Below are 14,769 nucleotides of genomic sequence, written 5' to 3' on the forward strand. Positions count from 1 at the left end.
GTAAAAAAGTAGCACATATTTGGAAAGGTTTGTTGAGGTTCGTCAAATGGTGCCAAAGTTATTAGCAACACAAAACATGCTTCTCCTATGGAACAGCAGACTTAACTATAACTACCTAGTGGAGACCATATATTTTCATCCATTTATGTAGACTGTGGATTTAGGAATAGAAAATGTATACTTCACTATATATACTGTCCACTCCCTTCTGAACATTCCGGACTACAACCATATATAGAAGGATAATGATATGTCAAAGGCCACAGTCAAAGCTTTGGATTGAGATCTGTACAGGAGTTTTGAAGAGGCAATGGTTTTATTTTTATGCTTCGAGGGACAGAAGTACACAGTGCTCAGTGCCAGTCATCCCACCCTACTGTTTGAATTTTATCATAGTATGCTCCCATGTTCAGCATGTCTGAGGCCTGGAATTTAATGAATCTAGCTAGTACCAAGACCAGTGCCGTCCACCAGAGTCAAAATATTCTGGTGGAAGAAGAGGGATCCCAAAATAAACCTTAATTTTTCCTCACTGATTTAGCATCTCAAACATTTTAAGAGGGGACACTTGTTGGTGGGAATAATTGATGTGCTTTACAGGTTACAGCGTGTTTATTATAGCCCAGTGATAAGTATCCCTTTTAAAAAACTCCCATCCCATCTGCATGTACCACTTTCCCCAGCACTATGAGTGCATGGGGGAACCTGTGCTTTGTGTGAATGTGGCATAAAAATGACTGCGTGTGCAAATTTGAATATATGCCTCACAGCACTGTGTACCTTATTTTGCCCTAACACCCACGCTTAAAACAAGAGCCGTGTCCACACCTAGACCAGGTCCACACCTCAACCAGGGCCAGATTTACAAGGCCCTAGTGCCTCTTAGTGCCACACTAGCATCATTTTTTACTAGCATTGCGCCACTTTGTAACCCCTTGCACCACACTATACCTGCATGAGGTATACTGTATGCAAAGGGGTGTTCCCACGCAGGAAGGCCGCAAAAAATATACAAGATTTCACTGCAACGTTTTTACCATCATTTTGCTCGGGCGGCTGTTAAAGTGACAGGCCCATAGTAGCCTATAGGCCTTCCTAGTGCTTTCTGCACTAGCGCCATAATTTATGTAATTTATCCATCAAAGCACCATAATGGCATCATAAATTATGGTGCTATTGTGGAAAGGGTGCGCCGTATTGTAAACAGGGTGCAACCATGGTGTCATTAAGTGGGGCAGGGGTGACACAAGAAAAGTGGTGCATCTGGACCAATGTGCCACTTTCTTGAAAATCTGGCCCATAGTTTCCTGTCCAGCCAGCCTTCTCCAGAAAGTTTGAGAAGAATCATGGGAAAATGTGTTGCAAGAGAATGGAGAATATGGGGGAAGGGGTAACCCTGCCTACAAGGGTGAATTGGCCCCTCTTGGCCTAGAAAAATCCTACACATGGTTTATAGGGGCCCCATTTCGACCAAACTTCCAGAGGTAACGCTTAATGGCATTTAAAGCAGGAAAGGCAGCCTTAAATGGAATCAGAAACTGATGAAGGACACCCCAGTCGGGGAGGAGACCTGCCTCTCACAAGTATCCTCACTGGAATGGTTCAAGGGCTGGGACTCCATAGGCATATCACGCATAGGCAACATTTGGGATGGAAGCCACATGAAGTCCTTTCAAGAACTTCAACTAGAATTCCAAATACCAACTTCACAGTTTTACCATTACTTGCAACTCGGACATGCCTTGCAACCCTACCAAAACCAGCTAGTGGATATGCCAGAATACAGCCATTTCAAAAACAAGATCCTCATGGGTCCCTTGGGTACAGTTGGGTCTCACAAATCTTTAGGACCCTGGTTGTATACAATCCCAGATCCTTAGATGCCCTGAAGGCCAAGTGGGAGACCCAGGTGGGACAGCTGGACAAGGCGGACTGGAGAGATGCCTGTATGGCTCATCGAATGTTAGCAATTTCCACCAGGCTCCACCTTCTCGCAATTCAAGCACCTACAAAAAGCATATCTAGCACCTCATAGGCTGTGGAGCTCGGGTAGCGCTGGCTTGCCTACATGTCATAGGTGAAAGGACCAAATGGGTGACTTCTTCCATGTGGTTTGGCAATGCCTGGTGATACAGACAAATTGGGCCACTATCACCACTACTTTATCCAATATCACAGGCATACAATTTGAGGGTTGCATTGCTGGGCATTCTTGATGACGCGGATGGGCCCCATGGCAATAGAATACTGATAGGTCTGGGGATGTTGATTGCCAAATGAGACATTGCATGCCACTGGAGAGCTTCCACAGCCCCTTCGCTGGAGGTATGGACTAGCGGTATGAACTGGTACAGTAAGCTCGATGAAACGATTTATAAGGCAAGGGGATGTCTGGAAATATGAATGAGTGTGGAGGAAATGGTGGAATTATTATGGTCTTGGGACTTAGTGGACACCTGTGGTGTATGTTTTTAAATAGCTTATGTGTTATTACAGCTCTACCCCAAGAGAGGCTGTGGATCCACTTGTTGTTGTGACAGTGATTTACAAAGCAGATTTTCGGTTACCAGTATGCAAATATGAATACACATTTTCTTTAAAAAAAAAAAAGAGAGAAAGAAAGGAGAGTCTATCTAGAAGGGCCTGTTTTTCTGATATCTGCTTGGAATTTGGAACACCCTGAAACGGCTCCAACGAGATTCCTTTTGCACCGCTCAGAGGAAAGTCCATAGACCAAATGTTTGCCCAGATTAGCAGATGCCTAAAAATCTGAAAACTGATTTCTGTGTGATAGGAGATTAATTTCTGCACAACTCGACAAGGTACTCAAAATACACCGGGACTTATTTTATTTAGAATTTTTATGAAGGGCAGTTCTACCCATGATGGACATCTGACAGCAGTATAATAACAGATATGAAACCTGAACGTATTGCAGGTCTTAAAAATTAAATTATGCCATCTTAAATACTATCCAAAAATGGGATGGGGTTTGTGGTTGATAAATTCCAACATTCTGAGACCATAATATTCCATTCAGAATATTTTATTACGTAAATATTATGTCCAAAATATTGTTTACAAACAATATCATCCCATTGAAGTTAATAATTGAAACGATACCTCAATGAGAAAATGCTTTTATTAAATGTGATATAGAGCACGACAGGTAAGACAATGATTCGGACTACGATGTTCTGGCACACAGCAGCTCCAACACCTTAGCCTGATGTTTAAAACGGTAAGACCAGAAATAGTCCCCTCACAAGATGGAGGGGCTAATGGCGGGGTGCAACAGGACGAAAGCAAACCCAGCAAAGGATCAGTTGCAAATCTATCGGTTACAGAGGTTGTTTTCAGTTTCCTCCTAAACTGTAGATCTTTCTGTTATCTGCGACCCCCTGGAACAGAGTTCCTGAGAGAGGGAGCCACCCCTGAAAATGGTTGTGATGGAGCCTGGTGTGAGATGATTTCCTTACTGCCTCTGTCAGGATTTTTTGTTTTTTGCTCCAGAGTGTTATGGTGACTCCTGCCGTTTCCAAAGACTGTTCTAGGTAGAAGAGATGTTGATAATGAAGCGCTTTGTGAATGATGCTGGCTATCTTGAATTTGATTCTGGCTTCACTTGGCAGCCAATGGAGAACTTTTAGGAGAGAGTGATGTGAGTATACATTATCTTTCATAATAGGAATCTTGCAACTGAATGAAATATTTCTTTGATGAGGGGATTAGGAGATTTTTCAGAGACAAATTAGAATCTTATTTTCGTAGTTTGTGTGGGGTAACAAGTGGTCGAAGTTGGGGGGGTGGGTGGTCTGAGGGTACGACGTGTACATAATTTTTAATTTTAGAAAAACCGTTCCCCTACTTATTTTGAAAAGCCAACTGTCCCGTGAAGGTTAATTCCAAGGACTGAAATGCTTCAATGGAAGGGTAAGGCAGGGAGTCTCCTTTGCTGAGGAACCAGGGGACGAACAAGCAGCTAAATAAGCCGTCTTGCCAGGGTGCCTGCTTCCCTGAAAGAAATGTAAATGTGCGCAGCTGGTAAGTCTGCAAATGTAAAGGGTGCTTGGAAGCTGGTATTGGCTTTAATTCTTGGAATCACTTGAAGCTTCCAGATGACACACATTTAATCTTTTTAAGAGATATAATAAGGGAGGTGAGAGCTAAGCTGGGAAGTGTGTGCTCTTAAAATACAGTTATATAAAAAAAAAAGCACTACTTATAGTCTGGGTACTACTACAATATATATTTCAGAAGCACGTTTTTATGCTGAACCTTTCTGAGCATTTTTTAGCAGCCATTCTTATATTTTCTGTATTGAAAGTTTAAAATAAGGACTTGGAAACTAGATCGTGCAAGACACATAAACATATACAACGTTGCAGAAAGCAAGTCAATATGTGCACATGCATCTTGTAATAAAAATGTGTGCCTCATTTATTCATTGCTCACAGTTCTGTTCTAAAACATGTCCTCACTTTCGGGTTTACCCTGGGATCTCAGTATAAGGAGCCTGGGCAACCAGTTCCAGTACAGAATCAAGCATGCAGAGCAGCATAGTACATTTCATATTTATTGTTCACAGGTCCGACAAGAAGGTAATTTGGTTTCAATACACGGGACTCTAAACAGAATTCCTGTGTGTTACCTAGGTGCCTCCAGTACTTTGGGAAGGGGATTCCTTAGTTGCACCACTGGCAGGAGCCTCCCCCTTTCCCCATCACAAGACCAAAGTGCAAGGTGTGGCAAGGGGGCAACGTTTGGCCGGAACCGTGTCATCAAGAGGAACAGGAGGAGCAGCGTCGTAGGAACACATAAACTGGCGCTACCCCTTGACCTGTCCTCTTTTCCCCCTTTTCCAAGTGATCCAGTCGTCTCGCGTATGTCTGGCATCTCCAACCCACCCATCCCCATTGGCTGAAAAATAGCAGGGAATAGCCCAATTATGGACTCTTGGCTGGACTGACCCCTGAGCGGGGTGTAATTATGTGGGCACTGGGCTGGCGGGAGTGGGGGCTGACATGCCGGTGGTCCTGGACTCTCTTGCCCTACCCACAATGCCTGGTTGGAACTTTGGGGGCTGCGCCTGTGTTCAGGTAGCCCGGCGGGGCCGATGCGCTATACAGTGCAAGGTCGTTGTGCCAATGGTGTTCTGGTGATGCCTTCTGCTGCTTTACTTGGATGCCCAGTTGGTGGTGCATGTTGGGGCCTGCTGGCACAATGCATACTGCAGCCTTAGTGGCAAGAGACTATCGACTATCTGGTTTGTTCACAATGTCTGTCTCCACGACTGATGTAACCATCTGCTGCTGTCTTTGTAAATGCTTGAAGTCATACCTTCATACCTTTAGTAATTGTCTGTTGAATTCTGCTGTTCCTTGGGGGAGTCATTGGGTTGATTGCAAGTGCCATGTGACATATGATGTTTTAATGTGTTGACTTGTATAAAAGGGCTATGCGTGAGCCACCTAAACCTGCTATGATTCTTTTGCTACGGGGGTCGAGTTGCACATTGTGCGCACACCATAGGCATTCTTTGCAGTCTCTCTGCCCTCTTTAAATAGCATCTCATTTAAGAACAGTTTTGGAAATAAATGCTGCTTTAAGATGAGTGTCTGTGGTGTAAACATGAATGTGTGTTGCGAGGAAAGCAAAAAAAGAGAATAACAAAGAAGGAATCCTTCCTTCCGTCTGGCCTGTTTCAATTACATTTAAGTATGTAAGACTTTGTGTGCGTTTCTGCAGACAAAATCCTTCTCAAGAGTCTTTCAAGTTAAGCTAGCTGGGCAAAATTGGGACTTCCTTAAATACCTGAAAGGTGGACTTCTAACATTTAGGGCCATATTTATACTTTTTGACGCACAACTGCGCCAATGCAGTTGTGCGTCCAAAATTTGACCGCCGGCTAACGCCATTCCAACGCGCCATGCGAGCGCCTTATTTATGGAATGACGTTAGCCGGCTCTGGTGACTGGTCTGCGTAAAAAAAAATGACTCAAACCAGGCCGCCCCGCCGTATGGGAAAATGGGGGTTGTGCGTCACAAAATGGTGCAAATCAGGTCTGAGGCCAAAATCAGGCCTCAAACCGGACTTGCGCCATTTTGTTTTTACGCCCAACCTCCATTGACATGACTCCTGTCTTAGCAAAGACAGGAGTCATGCCCCCTTGCCCAATGGCCATGCCCAGGGGACTTATGTCCCCTGGGCATGGCCACTGGGCATAGTGGCATGTAGGGGGGCCCAAATCAGGCCCTCCTATGCCACTTAAACAAAACGAAAAAAAATACTTACCCCAACTTACCTTTCCTTCCCTGGGATGGGTCCCTCCATCCTTGGGTGTCCTCCTCGGGTGGGCAAGGGTGGCAGGGGGTGCCCCTGGGGGCAGGGGAGGGCACCTCTGGGCTCCTTGCGAGCCCACAGGTCCCTTAACGCCTGCCCTGACCCAGGCATTAAAAAAACAGCACCCATCAGGCTGTGCGACGTTTTTTAAGGCCCACCCCATCCTGTGCGTCAAAATGATGCCAGAGTATAAATAAGGCGCACAGGCCTTACAGTCATTTTTGGGAATGGAACGCCTACCTTGCATATCATTAACGCAAGGCAGGTTCCCCCTTCCAAAAAATGACGCACATGGTTGGATTTAGAAGTCCGCGGGGTCGGGGTCAAAGTATAAATATGGGGCAGGGTTTGCGCCGAATGTGCGTCAAATTTTTTGACGCACATTCGGCGCAAGCAGAGTATAAATATGCCCCACAGAGCTTGAAGAATGGAGTAATGTTGGTCATGGCGATGGAGTAAATTACTCTGTTGTCCTGACTATTTCAGCCCCCAAATTTAAAAATGGCTAATGCCCAGAGCTGCAGACAACTCTTAATATTTACATACGCCCTCGTCTTAGACAGAAAGTGGGCCATCTATCCCTGGCTTGATAGTAACAAGCATTGAGCTATAGGCGTTGTCAATGTTAATATCTATGGGCGTCAGCAATGTTTTGTCAATGTTAATGGCCCATCAGCACAGCCATGTGCACTCGGTGCCAGGTGAGGCCTTCCCTCCTTACAGCGTCACCAGTGGAGCTTGTAATATACCCTCGCCCCTCCAGCAGATGCAGTTTAGGAATATTCCCAGAAAAGCAGTGCATTGCTGTAAAAATATCCATCACAGTATTTTCTGCAGGTATTCCTTGTTTCCTCCCTGAGATTGACAGCTCTCTGCTCTCTTAATTGAGCCCTACAGAAGGGAAAGGGATATATTTAGTGCTTTTAGAATATATTAGGCCCTTTTTCCCCCCAAGCGTCATAGAAACAAAGCATTAACACTTGTCTTGCATGTGCCTATATCTTAGATAAAATTGATCATCTTTCCTCTTTAACCCAATCAATGAGGGGAAAGTGTGATGTTTAAATCTGAGCTAGGGACCAGCAGAACTAAAAAAGTTAATAAAGGTAGGCCGATTCATATTTTGCACAAGGCTTTTAATTATCGATTAAAGATCGATGGTTCCTAAAGAGCATCAATATATGCAGAACCAGGGATGATGAAGGAGGTGCGATAGTCCATCGGAGATTCCCTGTGCAGCCTTTCAGGTCCAAGCTCAATGTGTGATATGATTGCGAGCGTTCTGGAGGCAGCACCGAAGAAATAACTGATGGCTGGAAGCTGCCTCTTTCACTGCCTGTTTTATTCGTGTCCTACTGAACTGCAGGAGCAGAGCATGCACAAAAACTATAAGTCTACCTGTGTTTGTCTAAAATATTAAACCATTACAGCCATTGGTCTCAATAATGTGTGTTGGATCACTGATTATATACGTTCTAAAAAGCTAGCATCTGTAACTTAGGACTGCATGAATGAATCTATTTTACACAGAAAACAAGACTAACTGTAAGCTACCCCTGGACATTAACTTTAAAAAAAAATCCTCTCACTTTGAAGTCAGCGAAAGAAAAGTAAACAGGCGCCCTCGGAAAGCAGTGTCTGACATTTGAACTCTGTCTTTGAATGCACAGTAAATGTGACAAGATAACAACAAGATTTACAGGCCTGTTTACAGAGGCGCTCGGAGCGATTGAAAACATAGGTACTTGTGTGAAGTATTCTTCAACAAAGAAAAAAGTAATTCCTACTACAGTTCCTAAACTGGGAGCAGTGGATTCATATGGTAATTGGTCCATGCTCTTGGGACTAAACACAGGAAGTGGTATGACAAATGTATGTCATGGACAAATGGGGAGAAAGAGTATGAGAGCAATGATGGAGCCATCAAATGGGAAGCCTATGGGTGGGCTGAAGCCCACAAAGTATATACAAAATGCGCATGCGCTGTCTAGCCAAGACCTAAAAATAGCTACTAATCTTAGTGGGGTGGGGTGCTGGTCTCTGGTGCCACTGCAGGTGCTGTGCAGTGGCACCAGTGACGCCATTTTGTAATAGCTACATCCATTGTTTTATCTACACTGCTTCAGTCTTAAGGCCAGTCAGCACGAATCCTGGTCCGTGCAGCAGACACAATCCAGTCCCCACTGAAGCAGGGCAGCTTGGTGCATGGTGTTCATTTGAGATTGAAACTGAGTGCAATTGATCGATTATATGATTTACTCCTGCATGCCCACAGCACAGAGTGGGTGCCAGTCAGGGCCATAATGATGAAGAAAGACAATTGGAGTAATAAACAGCAGGGCTGAGGGGCGACGCAAAAAATGTCATGTTGCTGCAATCTTAATTAATTATCGGTGCATGCATTGCTGCATATGATATAGATTCATTTTGAGGAAGGGACACCATATCCCAGCTTTCGAAGTACCACAATTCCAGTTTTTATTAGTGTAAAGCCCCATCATACCGTCTGTTGTGAAACTGCTACTTTGCAGGGCAAGATTGGACTCACCTATGCCTGTGGCTTAGTCAGGGTGATATTGATCTTCTTCCTTTGAGCCACTTGTTTCCTCTCTTGCTCTCCTTTCTATCTTTCACCTTCACCTTCTCCTTTTTCTAAAATAATCAATTTCTCCTTTCTTCTGCATTTCAGTATTTTCCAATTTCCTCCGTACCCCACGTAACCCTCCTAAAGAGTAAACACATAGCTAGGGACCAGGCAGGCCATGTATATACACTATTTGAGGTGGGTATAGGTGAGGGTGTTGTGGAGGTGGTGAGGAGGAAGTAGGGGTGAAGTGGCCTCTAAAATAACTGTAGCCTGTGCGGTGCAAAGTTGTCACCCCCTCTCCCCATCTTACCTCTGAGATTCAGTGCCACCCCACCAGCTGCACCACTGATAGCTATGGCCCTGACTTCTGCTACAGGCAAAATGTATTGACCCTGCGAGCGCAAAAAAGGCCTAATTGTTATATCTGTATCAAGCCCAGGCGTACCTTCCAATGTACTGCTTTCCTGATACTAGTGGCATCAGTGTCTTTAGTCTTTTGAGTGCCCTAGAACCTACTTCCTGTGTGCTTTGTGTTATGTGGTCCCAGTGCTCCATGAGATATCTTCTCTACCCAGACCCATCCAAAAAGAATCTAAAAATATTTCTAAGCAATTCGCTGATTCGAATTCTTGAAGGCAAAGAAATCCTCACCCCTGTGCAACACAACCTCCTGCATTGTTCATGATTACTAATTTTACCTCGACCCCCTACTCTTTTATCACAGTCAACAAACATAAATTTCTGGAAAGACACAACACCTCGTCTCACCAACCCCCCATTTTTTGTTGGTTTTCACAGTGCAGAGCCTTGAAGTGGCAGGCAACAGAATGCTCCATACCAAATTGCTCACCTACGCACCATGGTCACTACCCGATACGCACCCTCGTTTAAGTACCTCTTTCCTACTCGACAATCTGTCTCTCACAGTCAATCACCACTCCCCTTCTAGCTCGTGCTGTCAATTTCCTTCCACTCTATGCTGTTATGGAAACCAGAAATTCTGTGTGAAAATTCATCTTACCCAATTCACGCACACCTAAACCAGGTCATACCAAGCTGAACCCACTCTTACTTAATACTTCCTTTGAAGACTGTTAAAGGAGGCTGCCATCGTCCCTCAACTCTCATTAACTTCTTCATAACTATACTGCTCGGATTTCACCCTCAACCCATCATCGCACCATTCATCCATGACACATAACGCAAATACACACTCTGCTTTGCATGTTTAGGAACTCCCATTTCCCCGACCATCTCCATTCTTGCAGGATGGCCCTAAGTTCCTTCACTAGTGTGCTTGAATCAACCACATCTAAAGGCTGTCATGGACTCATCTCCTCAGTTGAGATTCTCAGGTGGAAACATCCCTTCAACTGAACTTTCTCCTCACTTCCGCTGGCAATTCTGCACTCCTGTCCATCCTCATACCTGGGGGTCCCATATTTGGCATCCAACATTTGCACAATAAATACCACGCTAGGCGCTGTACTTACTGCTCACTCATACTCTCATTGCTGTCAAGAGGACTTCTTTCACAAAATCGAATAAATTAACACTCACATAAAGTTAGCCAATCCAACTTATGCTCCGTCTGACCCCTTCTGTCCCTATCATCTGATGTTCTTGTTTGTCTTCCCCATCAATCACTCTCTTCTTTCTGATGCCTCCGCTAGTACTTCAGAGCTGTGATTGATCTTCCACTTCTAAAGAAAGCCGATCCCTTTTGCCAGTCTAACTACTGACCCACTTCTCAACTAGCTTCTTCCAATCCTCTTTCAATCTCCTAATCCACTGTTCTCTGGCAAGAGTTCTCGCACTTGTTTCCAGCACTGTCATCGCAGATCATCATAACCCCCAAACCAGCATTCTCATCCTATGAGACCCTTCTGTTGCTTCTTTCAACACAGCTGACCACCCAAAGGTGCTCAAAACTCGTGTCTTGATAGGGTCACGTGTAAAGTTTTGGATTGGATCCCCCCCTGCCTCCCTCTTTTGGGTCTCCTGGGGATTCTCCACTTTGAAAGTACACTCCCTTGCCTACTGAAGTCTCCCAAGTCTCTCAAATTGTGCTCTCTCTTCTCCCCCTTATACCACCCCACCTAGAAACATCACCTCCTCTTTTAGATTCTCATACCTTCTATAAGCTGAAGACAAAAACATTTGTTTTTCCTTCTACTTCTCCCTACCTCTCAATCAAAGCAAAATATCGGACTGGCTTCCTGCTGTCACACACTAGAAGGACTTCTGCTCTGTAGTTGCTTTTTTTCTAAAATAATCAACAACGTTTGTCTCAAAAATCCTCTCCTGTCCAATCTTCTCTTCCTGTACACACTTTCACCTTCATATGTCCAGAAACCATGGAGTTTTATTTACACCCAATACACCATTAGTGTTCTTTCTTACACCCACAGACACTGTGAGCAGATTCCAGCCCCTCAATGTCAGAAACAGCTGGCATCACCTTTCTTTCCTGACACCTAAGATTCTATTTTTTACACCCTGAAGGTAAGATTTTAATCAACACTTTGGGAATAACTGAACCGGACCATTGTAACAGTTACTAGTCGAACCCATCATACATTCTCTTCCCGTGACAAAATCATCCTTCTTGCACCTTCATGCACACCAACATGAAGCAGGCTCCTTTCTCCTTTAAACTGGCCCCTGTGCACACCTCTTATTATAGTCTTCAAAGCCACAGTAGGGAAAGTGGATTATTACGTAGTGTGGCTAAAAGACCTCATCAGATATTAATGTAACAATCTCTGCCAGGTCCAGTTAGATTGTTTTACAAAACCTTTAGCTCAATCCTGGGTTGCTGTGGCACAGAGCAGTCAGCCTTAATCAAAGGAAAATCTATAAAGCATTCAGAGGTACCAAAACAGTTAATAGGTAAGAAACAAGACACAATAAAAATCCAACAACCATTTACAAACATTTTTGACACATTTATCTTCAAATAGACCCTAAAATGAAAACAATATATTGAAGGAAACTGTAAATTTTTTTTTTCAAAGTTAACTAAAATCGCTGTAGTGCAATCTTTAAAAGGCAAGTAGTTGTGGCAAGTTGCTTAGCAGTTTTAAGCCAGTGGGCTAAAATAGCTACACAAATTCTCTTGGACAGGCCACAATGAGTTGGGACCCAGTCACCGGGGCCACTTAGGTCCAGGAAGACAGTTACCTCAGGGTCCTCACTGGATTTTTATCCTTAGTCGTGGTCCAACAAAGAAGTGGCCTTGATGCTGGGGATACAGGATGCTGAGGGTGCTGAAGTTGCTGAAGAGACGCTGTTAGTCTTCCTGAGGTCATCCCAAGATCCATGAACATCACGGGTCATATCCAACCTCAGTACTCAATCTCCCACAGTGCACAAGCAGGGTCCATTGCAGACCCTGTCTCCACTGGTCAACGGGTCGCCCAGTTACAGCGGTCTCATTGGTTACTTGCACGTAAGTATATCTCTCTTGCCTGTGGCCCAGGTTTCACTCTGACTACAGCCATGGGTCCAGCAACTTTGAGGGCACCAGGAATTAGTAGGACAGTCATTTTTCTATCTTCTTTCCAGTCCAGAATTCATCTGAACACTGTGTTCTGGGGTGCCATTTCTGTGCTTGTGAGAGGAAGGACTCAATATCCAATGGGGCCACAGTTTGCATGGGGCAACGCTTCCCCTCATTCATGACTTCCTGGGGGTTTGGCCAAAAATAATCCCAGAGTAGCCTTCTCTGCCCAAATCCAAGATGATTCAGTTCTTCATCCCCTGAGCGAATCTCTGGGCATACCTATAGGGTGTGCCGAGCATAATTAGCCACTCCTCCAGGAAAACAAGTTCTATAAAGGGGTTCCACTCTGGATGAGATACCAGCATGTTTGCCTTCACAAAGGTGCAGGCAGTCTACGGTGTGATCCCATTTGCTGCATTGAGGTGGTAGCCACTTTGAAGCTGGGCCATCTGTGGCCACCATTTGGTTTTCTTCCTGATGGAGGAGGTCACAAGTTGTCCCACAAACAGTTCTCTTTGCTCCTTGTTCCTAGGGGCGCTTCATACTTCCTAGCTTTGTTGGCAGCCTCTTATATCAGGGGTCAACATCTGTGGACACTCAGAAAGGGCTTATTACGCAGCTCCGTTGGTTGGTTGTGAATCTAAGTGCTGAGCGGACCACTGTCCAGTCTCAGCTACAGAGTGTCTACACCTGGTTAATTGACCGTACTTGTCCATCGCTAAGAGGACCAAGTTTAGTGATGACAGAAAGGATGTGCTGGCGCCGATTTGTGCATGGCTGTAACCGCAACATACACTACTCCCCAGCAATTGTTTCGGAACAATTGCTGGCTGTGCAGGGGTGGGTTGCTGTAGGAAGCTGGCTTTCTATATAGTGCACTAAAAAGAAGTACACCATGAGAAGAGTCCAATAGATGCCAGATTGGTTGACAGAGCCAAAAGTAGATAATACTAACGTTCTCTTTTGTGGTAATATGGGTGAGTAGTTTGGCTTATCAGAGGGCAGTGCAAAGCATTTGTTGTACTCACAGAGGTAATAATTGAGTCACACACTCAAAGAATAAATCTGAGACCAATTTAGAAAAATAACACTTCTTTTTATAAATGTTTTGAAACTAAGAACTTTTGTAAAAAGTAAGTACTGCTTTCATTTTCAAAAGTTACAGGTAAGTTAAGAGTTCAAACCTGTGTGCCTTTACGCACAATGTAATCATATGGAGAGAAATATCAATGATGCATAAAGTTAAGTATAGTAGGTTTCAGGGGTTCACCTTCTCGGTTTAGAGATGTAGGGGCGCAAGGTCCAAAGTACTACAGGCAGTTCACTGAGAGCTCTTCAAATTCCACCGGGAGCCGGGTGCTAGTGAGGTGGTAGCTGGGCGCGCTACAGAAAAGAAGGGCCACCTGGAAACAGGAAGCACAAAGGGACTTGAGGACAAGTCAGAGAGCTCCCATATGGGGGGCTGGGTTCCGAGGGGCCTTAGAGCAAGGGTGTAGAACCAGTTGTTCCGAATCCGGCCCAGGCAGCTTGGATGCAGAGTGGATAGGGCGGCTGGGTTGTGTGTGCAAAAGGGGAAACATCCTTTTTTACGACTTTTTTATTACAAAAGTCGTGGTTAACGAAAGCGTACAACGCTTTTTTTAACCACGACTTCGTATTTTTGTGCCTTAACTACGTATGTTCTGAACAACGAACATGCGTGGTTAAGGTACAAAGAAGGGAGTTGGCAAAGGTAAGTGGTGGGTTTAGGTTTTGGGGTGGGGTTGGGAAGGTGGGGCGTTTTTGGTTTTGGGGAGGGGGTGGGAGGTCAGGGGGTTTTAGGTTTTGCGGTGGGGAGTTTTTGGTTTTGGGGAGGGAGTGGGGGGTTAGGGGGTTTTAGGTTTTGGGGTGGGGTTGGGGGGGTGGGGGGTTTTGTTTTTGGGGAGGGGAGGGGGGTTAGGGGGTTTTAGGTTTTGGGGTGGGGTTGGGGGGGTGGGGCGTTTTTGGTTTTGGGGAGGGGGTGGTGGGTCAGGGGGTTTTAGGTTTTGGGGTGGGGTTGGGGGGGTGGGGTGGGGCGTTTTTGGTTTTGGGGAGTGGGTGGGGGGTCAGGGGGTTTTAGGTTTTGGGGTGGGGTGGGGGGGTGGGGCGTTTTTGGTTTTGGGGAGTGGGTGGGGTGTCAGGGGGTTTTAGGTTTTAGGGTGGGGTTGGGGGGTGTGGCATTTTTGGTTTTGGGGAGTGGGTGGGGGGTTTTAGGTTTTAGGGTGGGGTTGGGGGGTGGGGCGTTTTTGGTTTTGGGGAGTGGGTGGGGGGTCAGGGGGTTTTAGGTTTTGGGGTGGGGTTGGGGGGGTGGGGTGA

The sequence above is a fragment of the Pleurodeles waltl genome, chromosome 6 (genome assembly GCF_031143425.1).
Source record: "Pleurodeles waltl isolate 20211129_DDA chromosome 6, aPleWal1.hap1.20221129, whole genome shotgun sequence".
Taxonomy (NCBI): domain Eukaryota; kingdom Metazoa; phylum Chordata; class Amphibia; order Caudata; family Salamandridae; genus Pleurodeles; species Pleurodeles waltl.